A 23,685-nucleotide genomic window follows, 5' to 3' on the forward strand; every position below is an offset into this window, starting at 1 on the left:
TTTTCACTTAAAAACTTATGGAATTCCCAGAAAATTTGAAAAGGAGTCAACATATGAAGAATTTTGTAGTCAATATATTGGCATTTAAGAGAGATGCACACTGTGCTAAAAATGCTACAATATTTCTTGTTGCTGTAAATTTTGATGAATGTGTGGTAATAAAAGAATCGGTATTGTTTTAAATATTTTTTTATTTAATTTTTTTTATATATTCACATAAAATATATTAATTCAAATTTAAAATATTTTTACATTTATAAATAAAACATTTGTTTTGACTCCATATAAACTTTTTGTCAAGTGACAACACCGATACGTTTATATTTGTATACAATTCCTAAAAATTCATTAATAAGTTTACCTTCAGAGATACACTCAATATCGCAACTAACATTATATTCTTTAGTTGAAGTTCGAGCGCATCCCAAATCAGTATCATTCGCTTTAATTTCGTCATCGAACCACTGTTGTATTAAAAGCTTTGATTTTTAATATCTACATCATTTTTATAATTAACTTCAAATGAAATTAATTAATTTTTCGAACATTTAATAACTCTTTAGTTTCTAAAATGTCATTTATAGGAACAGCTGCTTCTGTTGGCTCACAATACAATTATTTACATTGCTGGGGATAGCTTTTGGTTGGATGGCTTTTTGTATAGAACCTTCAGTTATTTTTACCTTTGAAGGTTGTTTTCTCTTGCGCTTATTCTGCTTATCAAATTCTTCTGCTAGTATTATCTTTGAAGGTTGTTTCCTCTTACGCTTATTTAATATATGCGGCTCCACTTCAGTTGTATTTTGTAGGGATTGGATGGGCTCTTCTAGTTTTTGAAGCTGCTTATCAAATTCTTCTGCTAGTATTATATTTGAAGGCTGTTTTCCCTTACACTTATTTAATATATGCGGCTCCAGTTCAGTTGCACTTTGTAGGGATTGGGTGGGCTCTTCTAGTTTTTGAAGCTGATTATCAAATTCGTCTTCATCAAAACTTTTTAACACCTTATCGAATTTCGATTGATCGATCACAAAGTTAAAGAATTGCTGTTCGTCATCAAAGTTTATATAATTTTCAGAATCAATTGTTCTACGTTATTTAAATAAACATATAATTACAAATAGCTCATTACACTTTAAAATTCATATTTATATCTCCTTGAACAGCAGCAATTGTTATCACACACAAAAAGGCAATTTCTCCAAACTGTTTCTTATATTATATACATTAGTCTTTGCCATGAAGTTGCGGTTTCTTTATCGCAAAGTTTTGAGGTTTTTTTTTTCGTATTTTAATAAAACTAGTTCTCACATTGATTACAACCATTTGGGCTCCTTAAACATGACAGCATATAAATTATAAATTTTTTTAAATATGAAGATTGAATATTTTGTTTTTCTTTTTATTTGGTTGTAAGTTTGCATGTACATACTGACACATATAAGTACATCAGAATTTCATAATTAACTAAAGTGCATCTTTATAATGAACTTGTGATTTCTTTATCATAAAGTTTTGAGGTTTTTTGTTTTGTATTTTGATAAAACGTGTTCTCATATTGATTACAACCATTTGGGCTCCTTAAACATGACAGCATATAAATTATAACCTTTTTTTAATGTTTTACATTGGGAATAATATATTTATTTATTATATTTTTGAGACACATTTGGCAAGAAAGTAATACCAATTATTTCCTCTCGCCGATAACACTGTGTGACATTCAAAAAAACCTGAGAAACGATGGTATTTTTCTGGTAGATCTTGAAGAGCTAAGCAAGACTGTATACAAGGAATTTGCCTTGCTTCTGTTTCTGTATCCTCAAGCCAAAGACTTGAGTTTTCCATTTTTTCTTTTAATTTCAACAGAAATTCACATGGAACTTTAGTTTCATCCAAAAATATTTAGACATTATTACCAAGAACACTTTATTACCAAGTTACTTTGAAATTTTACAAGTAATTAGTAAGACTACGCAAAATTTACGTGCACACTTTTTTTGTCACACCGATTAAGTTAACCGCGCACTTATAATTGACTAATTATTCACTTGTTTATACAACAATAAAACAAAGAAAGCACTGCACAGCGCTCATAGCGATAGGGCATAACGGTAAATGTAACTGGACTTTTTATGCGACATACACGTAAATTTACGTATATTACCTTTGTAGGGTTAACAATATATAAATCAATTAAGAAATCATAATAAAACTGTGAGAACTTGGTTAAAATTGTACCGAGTTATTGAAATGCAAAAAGAGCCAATTTGTTACCAATTTTCGGTATCAGTCAATTGCTATAAAACTTGAATAACTCTGTCAATTTCAATGAAAATGGACTATGGTTGGACTTGCTAATAAACGTTGCCTTTATACTTATTCAAGATACACTCTAAAGCGAAAATCGTAAATTTACTACCAAAATGGTAGGCAACACTTTAACCACTATAATTGTGTAATATTACACATCTTTATTTTTATAAATCTCTTTTTGAGTTTTACGCACAAAATGTGTAATAGTTTAGACATTATATGTCTAAAATTGTATGCACCCGTTGCTTATATTTACACCTTTAGAGAGCGATTTTAAACACTAAGTGCCTAATTTTTTGTAGCGAAAAAGTCGGAAGAAGCCATCGAACAATTCAATTTGTGGTACACACCTTCAACCACGGCGTCTTTAGCAGAATCATTTTTTGAAAAATGGACTGCATAGACATTGTAGCTTGAAAACTTTTTATTGCATTTTGGAAACAAACATTCAAACAAATTGGAACTCAGTTCCCTATGCGCATATAAATGCAAATTATAACTCCTTAATTTGCAGAACTGCTTTGCACACACTATACAAACAAACTTTTCCAATATATTTGTAAAGATTATTCACTTACTTATATTTACATATATTTTATAGCTTATTCACCTATTTATAATTATATTTTAAAGCTTATTAATTTTTTTTTCCACCACGAGGCTATAATAAGTGACCGAAATTTACACATTGTTTTGCGAAATTATAAAACGTATAATTTTGCACACTTCCTGCATAAAACTACGTACTTTTCTGGTGTAAATCAAAGTATTACACGTTTTTTTATAGTAATATCATAAATTTTTTTATTTTAAACATAAATACGTACAAAACATTGGCATTTTTACATCAAAATATTATTTCAACAGGAATTTACCCCCATTTTAATCTTAGTTTCACACAAAAGTTTTAGAGTGTAGGTATGGGCTCTATATAAAGTAGCGCATACAGATAGCGCCAAAGTTGACAAAACATGAAAAAAAAAATGTTTGTTGGACAAATTCTCATAGTTTTATTATGTTATCATAATTGATTTATCCATTGATAGAAATGTCTACATCTTTTGTTATAATATCCAAAAATAAAATTGAAAATCAGTCTATAACCAACTAAGTTATAAGGTCGTAAGTGTCCAAAGGTACGAAAAACCGGTTTTTTACCCGTAACTTAAGATTTTGGCGTCCCGCAAATTTCTTGAATGCAGTCTTGCCTAGTTCTTCAAGATCTACAAGAAAAATTCTATCATTTTCCAGGTGTTTTTACTTTTGCCTTTTTTATAACAATGTGTAATATTTTCTATTCACAACTTACAAATTATCAAACATCACTCTGAAGGTACGAACAGTACAAAAATATATGTCTGTACCTACGTGTAATGCTGTTTTATGTGGTTTCACTTCGATATTTTTTTATTTATTTACTTGCAATTATATTTTGCGTACTTTAACTTCAACATTCTTTTACTTGAAAACAGTCTTCACTTCGACGTACCATTTCAATAGAACGGTGACATGCACACATCTGAATAACGGGATATTGGACGCTCGCGATTTGATTTACTGAATTTTGCAGCTGAAGCGGAATAATCAGTGCAGTCATTAGGTATAATTGGGCGCTTTCAGAAAACTCAACTGATTAGTGATACGTGGAAAACATGTTTGCGTCAGTTGAGTAATATAAATTGTGCTTTATAAACATCGTTTTGAGCCAGCTGCCAAATGAAATATTTATTCTTAAATTTTAAGGAAAAGCACTTTTCAAATTATTTTTCGCCCTTCACTATAATATTAAAACGAAATGCAGATATTCGTTGCTTTAGAAATTCGGCTTAAAAATTACACATGGAACAACTAGAAACTCTCCTGAATTAAAAAAAAAAATGTCTTAGTACATCTAAATCGAGGGCCCCCTCAAAAACCCAGACACGGGGGGAATCCTCCCTTTTCCCCTTCCCTCTCGACCGGCCTGGATACGGTCGACCGCGGCACGTTACTGCAAGACCTGGAAGGGACTACCCTTCCCCCAAATCTTAAAAGGTGGACGCAAATTATCTGGGTGGCCGGCAGGCGTCGGTGCAATTTAGAAATGCAACATCAAAAACAAGAAGAATTGAAAAAGGGGTGCCACAGGGTGGCGTCCTATCCCCACGTTTGGTTAACTTCTACATTTCATAGCTACCTTCTCCACCAGAAGGATGACTGCACAATAATGGCCACAGGCCCAGGCCCACAGATCAATGAGCTTTGCAACAAAATAAACGGCTACCTCCCTGATCTCTCCAGTTTTTTTCAACTCGCGACACCTGACATTATCACCGACTAAATCATCGGCTACTTTATTTACAACTTGGACATCCCAAATGTCGACCATTTTGAACATCCACGTCAATGGCACTACGCTACCGACTGTCTTACACCCCAAAATCTTGGTTGTGACGTTCGATCAGGATATACATTTTGGTGAGCACGCAACCGCAATTGTTCCGAAAATCCGGAGCCGTAATAAAATCCCCAAATCCCTTGCTGGGTGTACTTGGGGAAAAGATAAAGAAACGCTCATTACCACTTACAAAGCAATTGGCCAGCCGATTGCATGCTACGCGTCCCCGATATGGTCGCCAAGCCTAAAGACTACTCACTGGAAGAAGCCACAGGCCTGCCAAAATACTGCCCTCAGAACCGCCACAGGTTGTCTTATCTTGTCCCAAGAACACCATCTACATAATGAGGCGAGAATACTCCCTATCAGGGAGAGAAATGAAATGATAACCAAACAGTACCTGCTGAATACCCAGAAACCTGGGCATCCCAACAGATATCTGATTAATGAACCAACACCGCCCAGAGGCTTAAGGAGTCATATCAGTAAGCATTATGAGGAAATACAGCACCTGAAAGCACAGCCGTATGAAGCCAAAAAACACAACCAGGTCCTCAGTGAACTCCACAAACAGGCGTCGGACCTCTATGTCAGGAATTGCCCGGTGAATCCTGTACTCAAAGAACAATACCCAAAACTTGCAGAAGAGGAATGCACACTCCCTAGGGAAACGCGAGTCACTCAACTTCGATCTGGGTACTGTAACAGGTTAAACTCTTACCTATCCAGTATCAACCCCGACATACAAAATGTATGCCCTGCTTACAATGTGTCAAACCATCTCTTCAATTGTAATGTGGAACCAACACCTCTAACACCACTCTCATTATGGTCCACTCCTGTTGAAACAACAAGCTTCCTTGGAGTCCCGTTGGAGGATATTGATGATAATTTGTGATCGGTCACCTATTGCATGGGGCGAAGCACTGATACAACAACAACAACAATTCTCCAAACTTAAGGGCCAAGAACCCGGTCAAAATCACAAGCCGAAGAAGAGGACGCACCTCACAACAAAAAATTCTGGTTTGAAACAACAACGCAAGATAAGTTCTGCAAAAATGGTGGAACATCAGTGAATGCGATCACACACAAGCGAGCCTATACACGTATACCCAATAAAATCTCAAATCAAGTAGAACAGACGTATGAAGCTGTCCACATGAATACGTCGGATGATAGGGTCCGGAAATCCATCGAGGCTAAATATGACGACTATCGGATACAACTAAACACACAAAGACGGGGATAAACGAGATTATCGGAACTCTACAAGTCCAAATATCCCAACCCAAACCTATAGTCCAACAGCTTCCACAAGCAGCAACAACTTCAACCAGAAACTATCTAAAAGTTCCAGCATGCAGAGATATGTTCACAGCAGTATACAAAAACCACCCCACATTGTCCCAAGCCCAAAAACTGTACCACCTCAGAGCGAAAACCCAGGCTGTAATACTGCAAAAACTTACTCACTTCCTGCCCTCGTTCAAGGCTGAAAATTTGGACTTGCAGGAGCTATCTTCACTTACTCTGGCAGACCCCAGTTGCTTCTCACTGACCAGAATAGACATGGTAATTGGTAGTGATATAGTCCCACAAATCCTACTAAAAGGGCTTGAAACCAACGTTGTTGGGAGTCTCATCGCACAGCAAACGATATTTGGATGGATACTGAGTGGCTCTCTCAACGCAAAAATCTCCGCATTCTCCACCCAAGTTATCGATAGTCCAGATAAATCTCTAAACGACCTCCTTAAAAAATTTTGGGAAGAAGAAGTTCAACCAATCTCATCCCTCTCGGAAACGATATATTTTGCGAGGAACTCTACAAAAATACCACTATTAGAAAAAAAGATGGTAGATATATGGTAAAACTCCATTTCTAGCAAGATTTCCCAGAAGCGATAGCTCTCAGTCATTCAAGACCAGCAGCTCAACAGCATGATATCAGCGTAGAAAGAACTCTAGAGGGAAAACCAGAATTAAGAGAAAAATACGCTGGCATATTAGAAGAATATTTAACCCTGGACCACATGGAACCAACTTCACCTCTCGAAGTTATAAATAAAGGCAAATATCTTTCTTTCTACTTGCCTCACCATTCTGTCATAAAACCCGACAGTAAAACGACAAAGGTACGAATAGTCTTCAATGCCTCCAAACTGACTCACTCCGGAAGCTCATTAAATGACGCAGTACATACCGGCCCCACACTTCAAACTGACTTAATACTGATAATACTATAATGGCGCATCTATAAATTCGTGTTCACCGGTGACATAGAAATGTACCGCCAAATTCTCGTCTACCCAGAAGATTAAGATTATCAATGAATCTTCTTTCGTAGATCTTCTAACCCCAAGCTTGAAGATTTCAAGTTAAAAACAGTGAACTTTGGTGTCAACTGCTCTTTTCTAGGCGGAAATTTGATCATATATCAGAGTTTTCCTACAAGATACTTAATTGCAGTCTCGTTAGCTTTCTGAATTATCGCAATTTGGGGTTCCTGCACGATTTAATCCATAAAAGGTAACCGGAATACCTCTTTAGAAATTTACGTTTTTCAAAATCCGACAAAACTGGCAACCTTATTGTTCCACGCTATAAGTATCTTACATCTTCCAGGACATTCTTTGTCAGTGCTATAAAATTATGGAACTCACTACCAAATGACATTAAAAATGAACGCAATAACAGGCGCTTTAAATTGGCTTTATCAGAATTTTTGCAAAATATACATGCATAATATCTTTTTTAATTTTTCTGAATCAGATTCATTCTGTTATTTTTGTTTCTTGTTTTGTTTTATTTTTGTGCTATCATACAAATATACACACATAGAATCAGGGCCATAGAGAGGAAACCGGGCCCGGGACTAAAAAATTAACGGGCCCCCTATAAAAAATCCACTAATATATTCGATTAATTTGCTTTAATGGCATCTCAAGTCATTACTCATTATTTATGGATTACATCAGCAAAAATTTTTGCAACATCAACTAAATGATTTTTGGACTAAGAGCTGAAAATAAAATTAACACTGAATATTTACTATTTATACTGTTTTATTGTAACGTAGAAATAAAATTCTCTTTTAACAGCCACGTCTTGATTTATATAATATTTTTAGTTACTTGGTAACATTATGGTACATTTCTGATAAATATAATAACGATTATACATATTAATTATTCAATATAAAAGGTTCGGATATCAAAAAGCGGTAAATTTTCGCTGCAAAATTTTGTTTAATAATATTACAACAAATTTAGGGAAACTCCGCTTATTTGACAGCTTCTACTAACGTTCGTATTGCTAAATTGTTGAATAAATAGCTCCAATATTCAATAATGCAAAATGGTCTTTATTAGACTACTTTGAAAGTACTTCACAATAACACTTATACTTCGCAACCAATAGCGTGCTTAAATCAAACTGATTACAGATTACTCAGCTTTCGCTGCTTTAATGCCCAAATGTCTAGACGTTTCTTCTGCTAGAACCCTGCAGTCAATAGCCAAAGTAGTCAGAAAACATTCTAGTTCGTTGACTAGAATTTTGTGGGGTTATTCATACTAGTCAGCTTTTGAATAGTTCATTGAGTATAATTTTGTGGTGTTATTTATACTAGTTAGTGTATGAGTAGTTAATTGACTAGATATTTGTGCTTTCATCATACTAGTCCGTTTTAGAATAGTTCATTACCTATAACTTTCTGTTGTTATTCATATTAGTTAGTATTTGAATAATTTATTCGACTGTCGGACTCGGCGAAATGCGCGGGTGCTTTCTGTAGCCATTTTGCAATGCATGCTTCAGTTGACAATGCTAGATATCGTCCAAATCAACGGGCATATAAACACAAGCATGACGAGTCGCACCTCAACGTTACCTCAGCAGAGGTTAAAGAAGCCATTGAAAAGGCCAAGCCTTCCATATCAATAGCCCCAGACGGAAAACCAATGCCGATGCCAAAACACTTTGGCAATGAGGGCATCAGCAGCCTAGCACATATTTTCTACTTGCCGTTAAAAGCCTTTTCCATTCCAGAATAACGGAGAATGGCAAGGAAAAACCCACTACCTAATACCGGAAACCCAGGCAGTATCTACCGAGATTATCCCTTTAGTCCGTAAAAAAACCTTTTAAAGCCGTTATGATTCCCTCATTTAAACGAAATTCTTCGGTTATCCAGCCATCAGCATGACTTCCGTAAAGTGCTTATCACTACCACGTCTGAACTCCATTAACACTCATCATAGGACAGTGCTTGTACAGCTTGACACAGTCAACCATGACTGGCTCGTTCCTTCTCCGTTAGATAGATAAATATTTTATTGAGGATTGCACTGCGACCATTAGTCTATTATGCCCTCACCTCCTTCACAGCACATCATCCAACCCGGCCTTCTTAATGAACCCTAGCAGTTCTCTTGGCTTGAGGGATTTAATTAGGGAATGTTCTGACCATGGCGAGCCCATAAACTTAGTCCTGCGCCTTGAGATTGCGTCACGTTCCAGGAGGATATGGTTCGCCGTCTCCGCTGAACGATCACAAAATTGGCATGAGTTATTCCGTTACTTTTTAATTTTTATATATATGTACGTATTTTTATAAAAATGTATTCCAAAGTTTTATAAAAATTTATTCCAATGTTGATGCAAATATCGACTAGTATGTCAACTGGTATTACAATTATGCATAGACTGAGTAGTATGCCAACTAGTTTGTTGATGTTGAATACACTAACTAGTATGTCAATTGGTATGATATTGGTGTATATAGTAACTAGTATGCCATCTGGTATAATGTATTGAAGTGATACATTTTAAAGTGATATATGCATATATATACATACTTTTTATATATATGAAATATAATGAATTTGAATTTGATCTAACTTATCAATTTTCAAGCCATTTTTCAACCCGACTATGACTAATATATTAACTAGTAGAATATTGATGCAAATATTGACTAGTATGTCAACTGGTATTACAATGATACATAGACTGAGTAGTATGCCAACTGGTATGTTGATGTTGATTACACCAACTAGTATGTCAATTGGTATGATATTGGTGTATATAATAACTAGTATGCCATCTGGTATAATGCTGGCGCAAAGGCTGAATATTATGTTAATTGGTATGACCCTGATAGGTATGCTGACTAGTATGGCATCTGGTACAATGATATGGCATATAATGACTAGGTTGTCAATGGGTATGATGCTGATGCAGAAACTGGCAATTGATATTTCGTAGGACATCACCGTGTTAAAAATACCAGTTCTTAATATGGAAAAATTACAGAACTCATACTAGTTGGGATTTTTGCCAAACTAGTATTTTTCTAATATCCCTGCAGTCAAAAGCCAAAGTAGTCAGCAAACATTCTAGTTCATTGACTAGAATTTTGTGGGTTTATTCATACTAGTCAGCTTTTGAATAGTTCATTGACTATAATTTTGTTGTGTTATTCATACTAGTTGGTGTATGAGTAGTTAATTGACTAGAATTGTGTGGCGTTCATCATACTGGTCAGTTTTAGAATAATTCATTGGCTATAATTTTGTGGTGTTATTAATACTAGTTAGTATTTAAATAATTCATTTGACTAGAATTTCGTCTGTCGGCTCGAGGAAATGCGCGAGTGCTTTCTGTAGCCAATATGCAATGCATACTTCAGTTGACAATGCTAGATATCTTCCAACTCAACGGGCACATAAACACAAGCATGACGAGTCAACCCTCACCGTTACCTCAACATAGGTTAAAGAAGTTATTGAAAAGGCCAAGTCATCCATATCAATAGTCCCAAACGGAAGACCTATACCGATGCCAAAACACCTGTGCCATGAGGGCATCAGTAGCCTAGGACATTTTTTCTACTTGTAGTTAAAAGCCTACGCCTTTCCAGAATAACAGAGAAAGACCGGAAATTCAGCCCGTATCTACCGATATTATCCCTTTAGTCAGTAACGAAAACGTTTAAAACCGTTATAATTCCCTCAATTAAATGAAATTGTTCGGTTATCCAGCCACAAGCATGACTTTCGTAAAGTGCATATCACTACCACCATTATGAACTCCATTAACACTCGTAACAGGACGGCGCTAGTGCAGCTTGGCCTGCTTTTACACAGTCAACCCATACTGGTTCGTCCCTTCTCCGATAGATAGATAATTTATTGAGGATTGCACTGCGAGCTTTGGTCAGCACCTCATCCCATCCGACTTCCATGATGAACCCTAGCAGTTCTCTTGGCTTGAGGGATTTAATGCGGGAATGTTCTGGCCATGGTGAACCCAAAAACTTAGCCCTGCGTCTTGAGATTGCGGCACATTCGTGTGTTATTCCGTTACTTTTTAGTTTTCATATATATGTACGTATTATATGAAATATAATGACAAACATAAATTTGAGCTAATTTATCAATTTTCAAGTAATTTTTCAACCCAACTGAGACTAGTATATTAAATAGTAGGATGCTGATGCAAATATCGACTAGTATGTCAACTATTATTACATTGATGCATAGACTGAGTAGTATGCCAACTGGCATGTTGATGTGGAATACACTGACTAGTAGACTGGGTCGAAAAAAAAAGTTGCTAATGTCCGTCCCTAAATTTGAAGTTTATGTTGAGAGGGTTTCGGAAAAAATTTTTTAAATTTTTTTGATCCTTCGAAATACAGCCAAAAAGGTTTTTTCATTGTAACTTGGTTATTTGCGACCGATTTTTAAAATTTTTATGTCATTATTTTGGCCTTGAGAAGCTCCACATTTCCGTTTAATGTCCTTTTAAGCTATGAAGTCGTTTTAACATGATTAGGTCAGCTAACAAATTTTCCTTACCAAACGAAAGTACTTAAAAATTCAAGAAAATTTTGCTTTGAAACCATATTACTAAAATAATAAACAAAGAAGTTATAGAACTTTCTATTTATTGCAACTGTTATTTTACCTGATTCTTATTATACATAGACCTGAAACTCATGATATTTTTGTAGGAAAAATTGCAGGGTTTGGATTGAAAACTTAATAAATATATGCCAAATATCAGAAATAGGGGAAGTCAAAGTAAATAAGTGAGTCAAACCTGTAGTTTCGTATTTATAATAATAACGCTATGCGACAAAATCAACTTTTTTCCTGGGTATTGGACAAAACCTACTTTTTTGTAGAGATTGAGGCTTAAGTAAACAATGTACTATCTCCGTTTTTCTAACCGAAATTTTATTTTTTTGTTAACGCGTTCAGCAAATTAAAAAGTAAAGGTGAAAAGTTAGAAGTCAGAAGTCGTATTCAGAAGTCAGAGTCTGACTTTTCTCCTTGTATAACAGCTGTTATACTAAATTTCTCAAAAAAAGAATCCAGCCCTTCTAATAAGGGAGAAGGGCGGACCCCGCCCACATTTTTACTTGTTCAATTTGCTGAACGCGTTAACAAAAAAATAAAATAAAATTTCGAAATGTAGAATTTCGAACTTCAAATTTCGGAAGCCGATATCTATTTTTTGGAGGCTAACTTCGAAAAACGGAGATAGTACGTTGTTTACTTAAGCCTCAATCTTTACAAAAAATTGGGGTTTGTCCAATACCCAGAAAAAAAGTTGATTTTGTCGCATAACGTTATTATTACAAATACGAAACTACAGGTTTGACTCACTTATTTACTTTGACTTCCCCTATTCCTGATATTTGCATATCTTTATTAACTTTTCAATCCAAACCCTGCAATTTTTCCTACAAAAATATCATGAATTTCAGGTCTAAGTATAATAAGAATCAGGTAAAATAACAGTTACAATAAATATTGAAAGTGCTATAACTTCTTTGTTTATCATTTTAGTAATATTGTTTCAAAGCAACATTTTCTTGAATTTTTAAGTACTTTCGTTTGGTAAGGAAAAAAATATACATTAGGGGGGTAAAATTTTGTTAGCTGACCTAATCATGTGAAGACGACTTCATAGCTCAAAAGGGCATTAAATGGAAATGTGGAGCTTCTCAAGGCCAAAATTATGACATATCCCAACCCAGTCTACTGACTAGTATGTCAATTGGTATGATATTGGTGTATATAATAACTAGATATATATACTATATATGCCATCTGGTATAATGCTGGCGCAAAGGCTGACTAGTATGTTAATTGGTATGAGTCTGATGGGTATGCTGACTAGTATGTCATCTGGTATGATGTTGGTGTATATAATGACTAGTTTGTCAATTGGTATGATGCTGATGCAGAGGCTGGCAATTGATATTTCGTAGGACATCGCCGTGTTAAAAATACCAGTTGGTAATATGGAAAAAAGACAGAACTCACGCTAGTTGAGATTTTTGGCAAACTAGTATTCTTCTAGTATACAACTAGTTGGTTTGACTGCAGGGATACAACTAGCTGGTTTGACTGCAAGGAATTTTCTACTTGGTTACCAGCTATACGCTACCAGCTATAAACTACAGATTCACGTTTATAGCCCTCGCATACCCTGCAGTCAAAAGCCAAAGTAGTCAGCAAACATTCTAGTTTATTGACTAGAATTTGGTGGGTTTATTCATACTAGTCAGCCTTCGAATAGTTTATTGACTATAATTTTGTGGTGTTATTCATACTAGTTAGTGTATGAGTAGTTAATTGACTAGAATTGTGTGTCGTTCATCATACTGGTCAGTTTTAGAATGGTTCATTGACTATAATTTTTTGGCGTTATTAATACTAGTTAGTATTTAAATAATTCATTTGACTAGAATTTCGTCTATCTGCTCGAGGGAATGCGCGAGTGCTTTCTGTAGCCAATTTGCAATGCATACTTCAGTTGACAATGCTAGATATCGTCCAAATCAACGGGCACATAAACACAAGCATGACGAGCCAACCCTCACCGTTACCTCAACGGAGGTTAAAGAAGTTTTTGAAAAGTCACAGACGGAAGACCTATACCGATGCCAAAACACCTTGGCAATGAGGATATCAGTAGCCTAGGACAGTTTTTCTACTTGTCGTTAAAAGCCTATGCCTTTCCAGAATAACAGAGAAAGACCGGAAACCCAGCCAGTATCTACCGATATTATCCCTTTAGTCAGTATCGAAAACGTTTAAAGCCGTCATGATTCCCTCAATTAAATGAAATTGTTCGGTTATCCAGCCACAAGCATGACTTTCGTAAAGTGCATATCACTACCACCATTCTGAACTCCATTAACACTCATAACAGGACGGCGCTAGTGCAGCTTGGCCTGTTTTTACACAGTCAACCACTACTGGTTCGTCCCTTCTACGTTATAGAGATAGATAATTTATTGAGGATTGCACTGCGACCTTTGGTCAGCACCTCATCCAATCCGACTTCCATGATGAACCCTAGCAGTTCTCTTGGCTTGAGAGATTAAAATTGGGAATGTTCTGGTCATACTGAACCCATAAACTTAGCCCTTCGTCTTGCGATTGCGTCACATTGGTGTGTTATTCCGTTACTTTTTAGTTTTCCTATATATGTACGTATTTTTATTAAAATTTATTCCAGAGTATAATGTATTGGAGTGATAAATTTTAAAGTTATATACATATGTATATATATACATACCTTTTATATATATGAAATATAATGAATAACATAAATTTGAGCTAATTTATAAATTTTCAAGTAATTTTTCAACCCAACTGAGACTAGTATATTAAATAGTAGGATGCTGATGCACATATCGACTAGTATGTCAACTGTTATTACACTGATGCATAGACTGAGTAGTATACCAACGGGTATGTTGATATTGAATACACTGACTAATATGTCAATTGGTATGATATTGGTATATATAATAACTAGTATGCCATCTGGTATAATGCTGGCGCAAAGGCTGACTAGTATGTTAATTGGTATGAGTCTGATCGGTATGCTGACTAGTATGTCAACCGGTATGATGTTGGTGTATATAATGACTAGTTTGTCAATTGGTATGATGCTGATGCAGAGGCTGGCAATTGATATTTCGTAGGACATCGCCGTGTTAAAAATACCAGTTGCTAATATGGAAAAAAGACAGAACTCATACTAGTTGAGATTTTTGGCAAACTAGTATTCTTCTAGTATACAACTAGTTGGCTTGACTGCAGGGTTCTTTCAGTATAACTCTCCCTTACTCTTTCGCTCTTTCCCTGCAGTCAAAAGCCAAAGTAGTCAGCAAACATTCTAGATCATTGACTAGAATTTTGTGGGTTTATTTTGAATTGTTAATTGACTAGAATTGTGTGGCGTTCATCATACTGGTCAGTTTTAGAATGGTTAATTGCCTATAATTTTGTGGTGTTATTAATACTAGTTAGTATTTAAACAATTCATTTGACTAGAAATTCGTCTGTCGGCTAGAGGAAATGCGCGAGTGCTTTCTGTAGCCAATTTGCAATGCATACTTCAGTTGACAATGCTAGATATCGTCCAAACCAACGGGCACATAAAACAAGCATGACGAGTCCACCCTCACCGTTACCTCAACAGAGGTTAACGAAGTTATTGAAAAGGCCAAGCCATCCATATCAATAGTCCCAGACGGAAGACCTATACCTGTGCCATGAGGGCATCAGTAGCCTAGGACATTTTTTCTACTTGTCTTTAAAAGCCTATGCCTGTCCAGAATAACAGAGAAAGACCGGAAACCCAGCCAGTATCTACCGATATTATCCCTTTAGTCAGTAACGAAAACGTTTAAAACCGTTATGATTCCCTCAATTAAATGAAATTGTTCGGTTATCCAGCCACAAGCATGACTTTCGTAAAGTGCATATCACTACCACCATTCTGAACTCCATTAACACTCATAACAGGACGGCGCTAGTGCAGCTTGGCCTGTTTTTACACAGTCAACCACTACTGGTTCGTCCCTTCTCCGTTAGATAGATAGATAATTTATTGAGGATTGCACTGCAACCTTTGGTCAGCACCTCATCCCATCCGCCTTCCATGATGAACCCTAGCAGTTCTCTTGGCTTGAGGGATTTACTGTGGGAATGTTCTGGCCATGGTGAACCCATAAACTTAGCCCTGCGTCTTAAGATTGCGTCACATTCGTGTGTTATTCCGTTACTTTTTAGTTTTCATATATATGTATGTACGTATTTTTATTAAAATTTATTCCAAAGTATAATGTATTGAAGTGATAAATTTTAAAGTTATATACATATGTATATATATATACATACATTTTATATATATGAAATATAATGAATAACATAAATTTGAGCTAATTTATCAATTTTCAAGTAATTTTTCAACCCAACTGAGACTAGTATACTAAATAGTAGGATGGTGATGCAAATATCGACTAGTATGTCAACTGTTATTACATTGATGCATAGACTGAGTAGTATGCCAACTGGTATGTTGATGTTGAATACACTGACTAGTATGTCAATTGTTTTGATATTGGTGTATATAATAACTAGTTTGCCATCTGCTATAATGCTGGCGCAAAGGCTGACTAGTATGTTAATTGGTATGAGTCTGTTGGGTATGCTGACTAGTATGTTATCTGGTATGATGTCGGTGTATATAATGACTAGTTTGTCAATTGGTATGATGCTGATGCAGAGGCTGGCAATTGATATTTCGTAGGACATCGGCGTGTTAAAAATATCAGTTGGTAATATGGAAAAAAGACAGAACTCATACTAGTTGAGATTTTTGGCAAACTAGTATTCTTCTAGTATACAACTAGTTGGTTTGACTGCAGGGCAACTGGTTGGTTTGACTGAAGGGTACATCTGTATGTGAGTTATCTCTTCGTTGCCTTGTATGTATGTGGGTAAATGATGATTAATGTTTTTATGTAGCTTGCTTACCCAGTTAGAACGCTACTTGTTATATAATGTATTAAATTATCCGTAGTGCTACAAAAACTATACGTGAGGAATTAAAAAAGTTTACATCAGTTTGTTAAGACAGAGCGACAAATCCTAACGTATATTTTTCTATACATGTGAGCAGCCTTCTCTTTTATGTTCACTAAATTCTGGTATTAAGCTTTCATATATTTTTCTCTTTTCAATATGCTATTCATATGCCATATATAACATGATTTATACAGCATCGAATGCCATAAAGCTATGCGTTAGCGTTATGGCATAAATAACATATTAACTAGCTGTTGTATTTATCTGATATTCCTAACGCATATATAATGAAATAAATAACAAATTATCTAGCTGTTATACTTATCTCATAGTCCTAACGCATTTATAACGAAAAAAATAACACTTAAATTTTTTTATAAAATTTTTATTAAAATGAATTATAAAATAAATAAAATTTAATATTAAGGTAAAATTAATTAAGTTTAATATTTAGGATAGGATAGGATAGGTTAGGTGGTAGCTGCCCTGATAAGGATAGCTCACTTGGACAACACGAAAGTCCGTTGTGATACCACATACACCAAAAATAACGGTGACTTAGATCTAGCTACTTAGAGAATCGTTGGGTAGCAACGATAAAGCTCCGAATGATACCGATCTCAAATTTGGATATATCCTCGGGAGATCCAAGTGAGTCGCGACCGAAGTACTTTCGCCTAATTCTGGCAAAAGCTGGACAATCTAGCATAAAGTGATTTGGTGATTCCACCTCATCATCCTCCATACAGCTGCCGCAGGATGGTGTTTCCAGTATATTGACACGTACCGCATGGATATCCTTGGGACAGTGCCCTGTCAAAACCCCAATGACCATTGAGAGTTGAGACTTAGTGAACCCAATTATTTCAGCAAGATCTTGCTACCCTGCAAGACGTGATATCCGACCAACCTTTGCTGAGCTGATTCGAGGCCCAGCTATTGAGGAGCAATCCACAGGTGGCCAGCGGGATCCCGAAATCCCTACAGCCATCTTCATCCGGTTCAGTTGTACCGATGCGGGCTAGAGATCCGCTTGAAAGTTATCCGGGATATCACTATGGCCCGGGACCCAGATAATCTTAATTGTAAAATAATTCGATGCAATCGCAAGCGAGGTCAGGCAATCCCCGACCACCCTCGATCGCACTGTAGTTGAGCTCAAGGCCTTGATAGCCGCTTGGCTATCAGAGCATATGTTAAATTCCCTAACCGTGGTAGCACTGGATAGAATTCCATCCACCGCATCCTTAATCGCAGCAATTTCCGCTTGGAATACACTGCAGTGATCAGCCAACTTAAACCTGCGGCTTAATTTTAGCTCTTGACAAAAGACCCCCCCACCAACCTTTCCATCGAGCTTTGACCCATCCGTGAACAAGTTAACCGGTCCCATGCCCCAGATAATTCCTCTTCCCCAATCCTCTCTCTCTGGAATAACTGGGGTGAAAGTTGTATAGGGAGCAGTTATCGGCATACAGTAGTCCGTTCTGTCCGGGATAAAGTCGAAACTGGTAAGAAGGCTAGAGTGTCCGCGGTCAGAAATTCTATATTCCATTTCACGAAGCCTGACCAACGACCTTGCTTCGGCCGCCTTTCCCACAATATCTACTGGGTATATGTTCAGCATGACGTTCAGTGCCAAGGAAGGTGTTGTTCTGAGAGCACCACTGATACCGATCAGCGCCGTCCGTTGCACTGACACTAACATTTTGGAGGTGCTCGCCGTGTCCAGTGCTTTCCACCAGACCAGCACCCCATATAGCAGAATCATTTTGTCCACCATCTCATAAAGCCAGTGTACTATTCTTGGCGATAGTCCCCATCTCTTTCCGATAGATCCTCTGCAGCAGTACAAGGCAATGGCGGCCTTCCTGGCCCGATCTTCCACATTGGGTCTCCAGTACAGTTTCTTGTCCAAAACAATCCCCAAAAAGTACCAACGGTACCCCTCCAATCGAGGGAGTTCTGAAATCGGGCTTCTTATATCTCCTTGTGAAAAGGACCAGTTCCGTTTTTCCCGGGTTGACCGCCAATCCACATGATTCAGCCCACCTAGCCACAGTATCCAGGTAGCCCTGCAGAACATCACGCAGGGTGCCCAGAAATTTGCCTCTGACTAGGATAGCGAGGTCATCTGCATAGGCAACCACCCGACAACCATTGGCTTCCAGCTCCACAAGAAGCTCGTTGACTACCACAACCCAGAGGAGAGGAGATAGGACACCCCCTGTGGCGTGCCCCTGCACACCTTCCTCTTAATTATGGCCCCTCCCCACTCCGCTGCCACAATTCTGCCGCATAGATATTTGCTAATAAATTCAACCAGAGCCGCCTCGACTCCCAAACCCACCAGAACTCTTTCGATTGCCCCCGGTAAGACATTGTTAAAAGCTCCCTCGATGTCTAGAAAGGCACCCAGAGCATACTCTTTGTGTTCTAGGGACCCCTCTATTTGCTTTACAATCGAATGGAGAGCGGTTTCCGTCGATCTGCCCTTGCAGTACGCATGCTGTGAAGCCGACAGTAACCCCCGAGGTATCCTTTCCCGTAGGCACAGGTCAATCAACCGCACAAACGTCTTAAGAAGAAACGACGACAAACTGATTAGCCTGAAATCCTTAGGTGATACATGAGAGCTTCTGCCGGCCTTCGGAATGAAAATAACCCTAACGGTGTGCCAAGACTTCGGGATATAGTTAAGCCTGAGGCAGTTAGTATATATGATGGCCAACTAGCGGCAGGAAATCCCCAAAGACCTTTGAAGCTGCGCAAGAATGATTTCATCCGGGCCCGGAGACTTATAGGGCTTGAACGACCCTATAGCCAAGGTTATTTGACTTTCCCGTATTGGAATGGCAGGCACTTCTGCATAGCAAACGACCGCCGACCATGCAGGCGAAGATCCCTGCGCAACTGGGACATCGGGAAAATGATTGTCCAGTAAAATCCTTAGGGACTCCTCTCTACTCATCGACCAGTCCCCACTATCATCTCTCAGATACCCCAGAGGAGCGGGGTTCCTAGAGAGTATTTTTTTAAACCTCGCGGATTCATTGCAGCCTTCTACGTTTTCGCAGAAGCTTCGCCATGCATCTCGCTTGGCTACCCTTATTTCATATTTATAAATCCCCAGACTCACCTTATAGAGCTCCCAGTCCGAGGGTAATTTACTCCTCCTGGCTCTGTTGAAGAGCCGCCGACTGGACGCTCTTAGGTCGTCAAGAGAATCCGACCACCAGGGCGGCTTGCCCTTCCCCCCGTAAGTTTTCAATGGGCAGGAGAGCTGAAAGGCGCATTTGCTTGCCGAGGTGAAGTTTTCCACCAGAACGTCTATCTCAGATTCGGACAGGCCCGAACTAATGATAGGCACCGCAGGCAGTAGCTCTCCCAGCTTCCTACAATGCAAGTCCCAAATAGTACTTTTAGGGTTCCTAAAAGATATTTTACCGGGACGTTCTTCGTTCACTGAGAATTGAATATATCGGTGATCAGAGAAGGAGTGCTCGTTGAGAACCCTCCATCCAGATATCCGACCTTCCAGTTCTCTACTAACCAGGGTGAGGTCCAGGACCTCCTCCCTTACCGCAGTAATAAAAGTCGGGTCATTCCCCCTATTACATATACAAAGTCCCTCATCTACAATAAAAGTAAATAAAGACTCACCTCTAGTGTTGGTATCCGAGCTTCCCCAAATGCTATGATGAGCATTAGCATCGGCACCGATGATCACGCCAACACCTCTCTGCCTTGCTTCAGCGGTGATTTCACCCAGTATCACAGGTGGTGGTCCCGCTACGTCCCCGTGGGGCATGTACGCTGAGACCACCCATATTTCATTACTTCCTCGCTCGAGGCAGACCGTTGTTACGTCAGCATTGCTGAAATTAGAGAGAATAAAAGCTTTAATCTCTTTTTTAACAAGCACACAGGATCTAGACCTACTTGCCTCCCCATGCACCAAGGTGTTGAATTTTCCAGTCCTTAATCCAGAAATCTTACTGCCGTTACTACTCAGCCACGGCTCCTGGACAAGGACTATATCCACTTCGCCTTTTTCAAGGCAGTATTTAAAAGTTAATAAATAAATTATTAAAGTTAATAAATAATCTATTAATTAAGCAGAAATTTATTATTTAGTTATTAAGCAGTTATCACTAATAAAATGGATTATAAATAATTAATTCATTCAATAAAGAAATGTATTATTAAAGCTATTAATATTATAACAGGTAATACTAGCACTAAAATAATGTAGTTAAACAAGTAATTAATTAATAATAAAATAGTCTAAGATAATGGCTTGAAGAATCGTTCGCACTAGTTGGCAGCAGCTCGGCGAAGAAATAATTGCTTTTTCGCCACCACATTTTCTTAAAGTTTTGTCAAAGGCAGGGCGTCCTTCCAATTCAAATACGTCTACAAAAAGATATGTATATGTTCTGTATTACCATATAATTCAATTTTAATATCTAAAAATCTAAAATCATTTAAAATATTGAATTTATTGCTATATCCCGCAATCGACATAAATTTAATTGGCTTCAATTGCCATACCGCTGAACATCCAGCTGTATGTTCTAATGGTATATTCGCTTGTATATCACCATTCATGGCATAAAACTGAGCATGACCAGCAACCAGTAAATTTCCTTCTTACCTGTAAAAGCGAAATCACGCAAACATTCCATTATGCGTAGATGCCATATCGAGAATTTCGGTCCACCGCCACAAATTAACCAATCATTATTTGTAGAAACAGCACGAATCCATTTGCCATATTCCGGCCGCATCAACTGTGTATTTTCGCATGGTACTAACTTGCCTGTTGATTATTTTTGTTGTTCACTCCAAAAGCGTACGGTATCATCTTCCGATACTGAATATATTTGTCCATTATCACTGCCGGTTACACTTTGTATACAATCCCGTGTGTCCACGATAGCCATCTTCCAAATTTATTTGATATATAACATTGTCACCATACCCGGCATATAAAAAATCCGTGCCTACACGCAGCCACAAAAAGTTAACATCTGGTGCCACAACTGCATCTACATCAAGCGGAATTTTTATTTCCCATTTATGTAATGTGCTCAATTCACGCTTTTCTTCATTCTATGCGAGACCATAAATGACACTAATGGCGCCAACTATAAAGAAATCGCGATGAAAGCAAAGGCTATTAATTTCCGTCTCTGCGGCTTGCGGGGAGATGCGCACTTTGGAGCGTGGTGCCTCGGTGTTCTCAAGATCCTGTACACTGTTGGAGGACAAGTTTTTTTGGCATTTTTAAGTACTTTTTCATAAAAATAAAAAAAAAATAAATGTAAGGCGCGATAACCTCCGAAGAGATCTAAGGCCGAGCTTCTCTTCCAATTTGCGTCGTGCTCCTCTTGATTTTTCCCTACAAATTGGCCGGACGGGACCTACATGTTTTATGCCGACTCCGAACGGCATCTGCAAGGCAGATGAGTTTTCACTGAGAGCTTTTCATGGCAGAAATACAATCGGAGCGCTTGCCAGACACTGCCGAGGGGCGACCCCGCTTAGAAAAATTTTCTTCTAATTGAAAAATCTTATTTCTAAAATTTTGATGTTGCTTTGCCCGGGAGTTGAACCCAGGACATACGGTGTGATAGGCGGAGCACGCTACCATCATATCTCGGCACTTACTCTTTTACAAAAATATCACCAAGGCTATTACCGGCAAACAAAAATCGGCCAGATTCGGAAATCGCTTGTGAAATAACATTATACATGGCTTTCAACTTTTAGTCACTCATTTCTTTGCTTTACACTATAACAGCTTGTAAGCGCCAATAATTGCATAAAGAAAAGCAATTAGTGCTATAAAATTACCTTTTTTTAATATTATTAATATTTGCTAATAATGGCTATTCACATTTGTCCACAATGGCTGTTGATGTGCAATGGCACATCTGGCAAGAAATTGAAACAAATGAGTGGGAATGCATACAATAGACTATAATGCAAAAATGATATCTCCCCTTCCCTCTCTGATATTCAGCCAGAACCGTGGCGGAACCATACAAGGTGGTAGCATGGTGACATAGCTACAAACATAAATAAAATTTCCACGTACTTTGTTTTTGTAAATCGATAGACTAATGTCAAAACTGTAATGCGCCGGAAGTTGATGTAGCAAATCACATTAAAAAAATTCAAATCACCGGTCACCGTGCTACCACCTGGTATAGTTCCGCCATAGCCAGAACAAACTTTTTTTGTTGTAGAGGAGATGACAGCCGAAGATTTTGCATTTGTATACGTGAACGCGTTCGGCAGTTTTTGCTGGGTAATGTTTCTGTTGTGCCCATGGTTCAATTATGTACAGGTTGGCTCATCTCATCAGCTGATTTTATTTATGTCATTGCATGGTCGAAGGGATTGTCAAAAGGAGATGGCAAACTCAAAATGAAACCAACACATTACCAACATTTTACTTACACATACAAAAACTGCTAAGGTTTATGTTTCCATTCCATACCATTCGCACCAACACCAATACACAGATTTTGACAATTTGAACAGACATATTTTGTTGCTTTACAGATGAGCCAACCTGTATATAGTTGAACCATGGTTGTGCCTTTATTTAATAACCTTAGAGATGGTCATATTCGTCACAATATCAAAATTTAACTGTCTTGCTAAAACAGATTCAACACAAAACATGGCAAGTCCTGAAACTCGCTCTTGAGATGAACACGATCTATGAAAGTTTTTGATTCTTGAAAGAAGGCTGAAAGAACTTTCTGCACTAGCTAAAGTGACAGGTATAGTGCAAAAGATACGTAAAACAACACAAATGTTGGGGAAAATTGTATACAGATTTTGAACATAGATGGAATTTAGCAATGCCAATGGTGACAGACCTTTATCAAAATTTCCTTCGTAAATGTATTTCAAGTGAATTATTTCGCATTCTAAGCTTTGAGAAACGTCCGACTTGTAATTTTCGACCAATTTTGCTGCGCTCACCCGAATCGTAATTTCTCCATGTCTTCAAATTGCCACAAAAAAGAAAACGTCTCGTTCAAATTTCTCATAGTTGCAAATCGTTCG

At 37.5% G+C, this 23,685-nt stretch overlaps 1 pseudogene; it reads right to left on the reverse strand.

Moving 5' to 3' along the window:
- Positions 1–296: 296 nt before the first annotated feature.
- LOC137235134 (THO complex subunit 6-like) lies at positions 297–22,382 on the reverse strand (annotated as a pseudogene).
- Positions 22,383–23,685: the final 1,303 nt, after the last annotated feature.

Source organism: Eurosta solidaginis, chromosome X (genome assembly GCF_040869045.1).
Source record: "Eurosta solidaginis isolate ZX-2024a chromosome X, ASM4086904v1, whole genome shotgun sequence".
NCBI lineage: Eukaryota > Metazoa > Arthropoda > Insecta > Diptera > Tephritidae > Eurosta > Eurosta solidaginis.